Source organism: Sus scrofa, chromosome Y, assembly GCF_000003025.6.
Source record: "Sus scrofa isolate TJ Tabasco breed Duroc chromosome Y, Sscrofa11.1, whole genome shotgun sequence".
NCBI lineage: Eukaryota > Metazoa > Chordata > Mammalia > Artiodactyla > Suidae > Sus > Sus scrofa.
In genome coordinates, this window is record NC_010462.3 from 1186516 (window position 1) to 1191928 (window position 5413).

Sequence of the window (5413 nt, forward strand, 5' to 3'; positions counted from 1 at the left end):
ACAACTTCTCCAGGTAGACTCTTCTTGGTTGGCAAGTTCTTCTTTCAGCACTTCAAATAGATCCTGTCACTTCCTTTGGGCTGGAAATATTCTGATGAAAATGTCCCGATAGCATTAAGGAGGTTGCATTGTTTGTAAGAAATTGTTTTTCTCTTGCAGCTTTTAAGATTGTGTCCTTGTCTTTACCATTTGACATATTACTTGTACTATGTCTCAGCATGGTTCTCATTGTATTCAAATTGCATGGGCATGTAAATTGAAACCACAATGAGATACTACCTCACAACCATTAGACTGATGATCATGAAGGAAAAAAGAAAGTGCAAGAATTGGTGAAGATGTGGAGATAAAGGAACACTTGTACACTGGTAGTGGGTGATAAATTGGCTTCACTGCTATGGAAAACAGTATGAAGTTTCTCAAAAAATTAAATATAGATCTATCATATGATCCAGCAGTTCAACTTATGACTATATATAAAATGTAAATAAAAATATAATATTGAAAAGATAGCACTTCCATATTAATTGAATTCATCACAAGGCCAAAATATGGAAACAACCAAAAAATTCAGCAACAAATGGAAAGTGAACAAGAGATACACATATAAAATAGAATATTATTCAGCCATGAGACAAACAGAAATCTTCTCATTTGTGACTGAAAGGAATGTGTGGAGCTTGAGGGCATTATGATACTTAAGATAGGCCAGACTCAGAAAAAAAAGTACTAAATAATATCACAACTATGTGAAGTTTAAAAAGCCAATCTCATAGAAACAGAATCAGAATGATGATTACCAGGGGATGCAGGAGCAGAAGACATGAGGAGATGAAGTTAAAGGGTACAAACTTGCAATAGGAAGATGAATACATTCTGGAGGTCTAAGGCATAGCATAGTAATCATCACCAACAATATTGTGCTATAAACACACAGCAGAGGCTTATCTCCTACTGAGGCCCCCAGACCGATTAGAAATAGGACTCATGTTATCAAAATCAGGTTGGGCTCTCCATTGCAAGGATAGTTGCTTTTAATCAGAATGCTAGCCATCTAGGGAGATGGTGAATATGGTGTGTCCAAAAACCATCTCTGTAGATTCTGCTTTGCCATGAATGGTTTTAAAGGGAAAAAGGGAAGTAATCTCAGTTAGTCCTTCAGATAGGGAATCAGAGTCATTTTGTTCAGGGGAGGGCCACACATGTGGCATGTGGAAGTTCCCTGGCCATGGACCAAGCCAGGGACCCAAGCCAGTCTAGTGACAACATGGAAACTTAACCCGTCGTACCACAAAGGAACTCCAGAGATCAGATACTTAACCATCTCCCATTGATGCACCTCCTGACATTCAGGCTTGTCAACATCTTGTGACCTTTCCTGAGATGTTCTCTTGTTCACAGTTTATTAATGAGATAACTGAAATGTGGAAGCTAAGGAAGAGATCTGATCATCTTTTAATTTCTTATTCTTCATGTCTACCTCTTTGATCTAGGGAAGGAAACCACAGCTTAGGTGAGATATTGCTTGATCAAAAGATCTGAAAGGTGTGCTTGGGCCTGAGATGAGTAGAACAGGAAGGTGCATGGTTTAAGCTTAGTTATAATAAATCTCTGCTACAATGACAAAACAAAGGGGCTTCCTGCTGAGGACCATTTCCTGCAAAGAGCTTCTTACACTCACACATACATATTTTTAAAGAGCAGTGCTTAAGAAAATGTACCTAAGCCCGGATGGATGTGAGGTGGGCACACAACATTTATTTACATTGCACTATTTTTTGGCATGGGGTAACCCCTCACACACTCTCCCAAGAGATCAACAATTCCTCTTCTGTCAATTGTGTGCAAGTGCAAACTCATGGAGAACTTGGTAAGAGCTTCAAATGTCTCTTCATTTACAGTTGTTTAACAGAATAATTCATGTGACCATTGAAACTGAGACCCCAAAACAACATTAAGAATCCAATGACTCTCCAAGGGCAATATGTAAACTAATAATACACTTTAATCAGTGTGTTGAAGTTGGGAAATCTGGAAACTCAACAGTCAGGAACATGCCTTAGTCCTCTTTTTAACCAAACCACAAGGACCACAAATTTACATCTTCCTTCTGAAGACAAAAGATGGCTAGAATTAACAACACTGATTAAACCACAGCCTGTTTCCTCTCCTATCCCTTGAGGTTAACTAGAAAATATCAGCATTACAATACCTCTAACCATTCTACTCCAACCATTATACAATCCCTACAAAACCATAAATTTCTAGGACATAAAATGTTGGCCACTTTCAGTAGGAAGGAAAGTATATATGTTTTCTATACTTGGTCTTCCTCTGCAATATTGAATATAAGTAAATAACACCATTATTGCCATAAATTCTCACACAATTCTCATCACACCAAACATGTTGAGATGTTTGAAACAGCAGAAACTTCTTGATAAGAATGATCCTGTTGCCTATGTTACCAATGGTAAATTTTCCAAATTTAATGGGAGAGAGGTTTGAATCCTACAATATAAGAAATTGTTATTGACTGTGACGTGGATTTTTGGATACCATCTCCAACAAAAATCCCCACTGGATACTAGATGCAAAAAATTACACCAACAGATTCATAAGTAAATAGCCCAGAAGGGGCTGCATATATCATTCCATTCCTCTTCATGATTTAAATCACCTCCTCCTTCCTTGGACTACAGCTGCTGGGGATTGGGATGTAGCCAGAGACTTAGATAACAAGCACTGAAAGAAGCCTTACACAAACATACATTATCCCAGACTACTCTCTGCAGGAGGCACAGTCAGGCCAAATGTATACCTTGTTTCTGACCAATGGTATACCCCCTCTATCTGTTCATGTTCATTCTGGTCAGAAACACAGAGCAAACAATTGTCACCGCCATGTCTAGATTAGGCTGCATCAGAATATTTGGGAGATAAGTTTTCCACAATCCTGGGACTTCTGTCACGTCTCTCCTTTCGGGTCATAAGTTTAAGATTGAACAGACATCATCTCGGAGGCAAAAAGAAAGCAACAAAGTCTGAAACCTTGATGTTTCATGAATACTTGCTGATAAGTGAATAAATGCTGAAGCCACACCGCATGTAGAATGAAAATAATGGGCCACAAGGACTTAAAGATATTTTGATTGTGTGGTAGGATATAGCCGTATGTCCATTTTGGCATATGATCTCTGTCACATTAAACCTTTTTGGTCCAAGGCAGTATGAATTTTGTTATTCTCCATTCATGTGAATATTATTGTGTGTTAAGGTGATTCTAACAGGACAAACATGTCAGACATCACAGTCTGTTGCCTCAGCAACACTCTTTCCTCTTTTTCAATCTCTTCAAGGCATCTTTGATTTCTTTGTTCCTCAGACTATATATCAAAGGGTTCAACACAGGAATCACCACAGTGTAGAAGACTGATGCAAATCTGTCAAAGCCTGGGGAACCACCAGAGCTGGAACTCAAATAGACACAGGTTCTTGAGGTATAGAAGAGAGGAAGAGGGTAACTGCTGTCAAGTGAGAAGCACAGGTGTTGAAAGCCTTGGACCTGCCTTTAGCTGAAGTGATCTTCATGATGGAGATGACAATGTAGATATAGGATATCATGATAACTAGGGCATTTACTATCCCAAAGATCATTGCTGATATAGCAGTTAAGAGTCGTACAAAGAATGTGTTAGAGCAGGAAAGAACCCACAGCTGGGGCATGTCACAGAAGAAGTGGTGGATGACATTAGGCCCACAGAAGTGGAGCTGAGGCATGGCACACACTTGGGACAGAGAACCAGAGAGTCCAGCCATATAGGACCCCAGCACCATCCGACCACAGAGAGAGGGTGACATGATTGATGAATAGAGGAGTGGGTTACAAATGGCAGCATATCGATCATAAGCCATGACTGTCATGAGACAAGACTCACTCAATCCCATGGTTGAAAACACAAAGTATTGAATGGCACAACCCACAAAGGTGATAGTTGGCTTTTCCTGGAAAAAGTCGTAGAGCATCTTGGGGGCTGTAGAGCTCACATAGCATATATCTATAAAGAGCAGATTACTGATGAAGAAGTACATGGCTATGTGGAGGTGGGGATCCATCTTTATCAAGACAATGAGACACAGATTCCAAGTCAGTGTCAAAATATATATCACCAGGAACACAACAAAGAGGACTGCTCTGATATGGGGAAAATCTGAGAATCCCAGGAGGATAAAGTCTGTGATATTTGTAATATTTTCTCCCCCAGTCATTGTCTTTGTACTCCTGAAGTCAGAAAAGACAAGAGAATGCATTGCTGACTCAGGTGAAATGGTAACAGTACCAATCTAATGCATGCCATATTTTTCCACCGTCGAGCACTGGCAAAGGGAATATCCTTCAGTGTCTTGGGGTAAAGACCTCAGCTTTTCATCTTGAATTGTTGGCAAGAGCCTTCTCAGTGCTTCAGGTTCTCAGTTATGCCATGAAGTCTCATGATAAATTACAAAGATATTTTCAAAGTTGACTGAAAAGTTTTCAAAAAGCAATATGAATTTTGTGATTACTATATAAAAGATTATATCATTGATTAAAATTATAGGTTTAAAAAAGAATGTATATGTATGTATGACTGAGTCACTTTGCTCTACAGCAGAAATTGGCACAACATTATATCTCAAATATACCATGAAATTAAAAAAATTAAATAACAGCTTTTTTAATGACCTCTGATAATTCAGGGGTAACTGCTGCTTAATAATAGTATTGCATAAGTAACACCATTTCAGAATAATTTTGAAATAGCTCTTCTCTCCCAAATGACCTTTTAGATAGGTTTTTATATTTTCTTCTTTTACACATAAGAAAAAAATTACTGTTTATTATAACTTCTCAAGATTTTTGTACATATATTCAACCAAACAGCTCCTAGGTGGCCTAGAAAATTACACCATGATTTATAATCCTGATAATATTTTGGAGGGACAGTCTGTTTGCCCCACTAAGTTATGAAATAAGTCTTCTTAGGGAAGATTTCATACAAAACATTCCAAAGGGAAGCTAGAATGACTCACTACTGGCCCCAACTTTTGTCCTAATTGCATGAATTTTTCATTTTAAGAAGCGACATAAAAGACTGGTTAAGGGTTAAGACTTTCAATTTTTAGTTCTGAGTGTCATAATCAATATAGCCACATAGATTATTCCTGAATTCAGTCCTCCTCACCAGAAAAAAAAAACTGGTAACTATTCATAGGCAAGATACCAATGTTAAAATTCAAAAACAAAGGATGAAGAGCATCATCCCTGGGCCACAGAGACCAAGAAGGACCACATGAAAAGAATAGAGAAGAAGCTATACTCTGACCTCACTGCCCTTCCTCTCTGCTGCTTCAGTGCCACACAAAAATGGCCCCT

At 38.4% G+C, this 5413-nt stretch overlaps 1 pseudogene; it reads right to left on the reverse strand.

The window, feature by feature from the left end:
* On the reverse strand, positions 3323–4269 carry LOC110257916 (annotated as a pseudogene).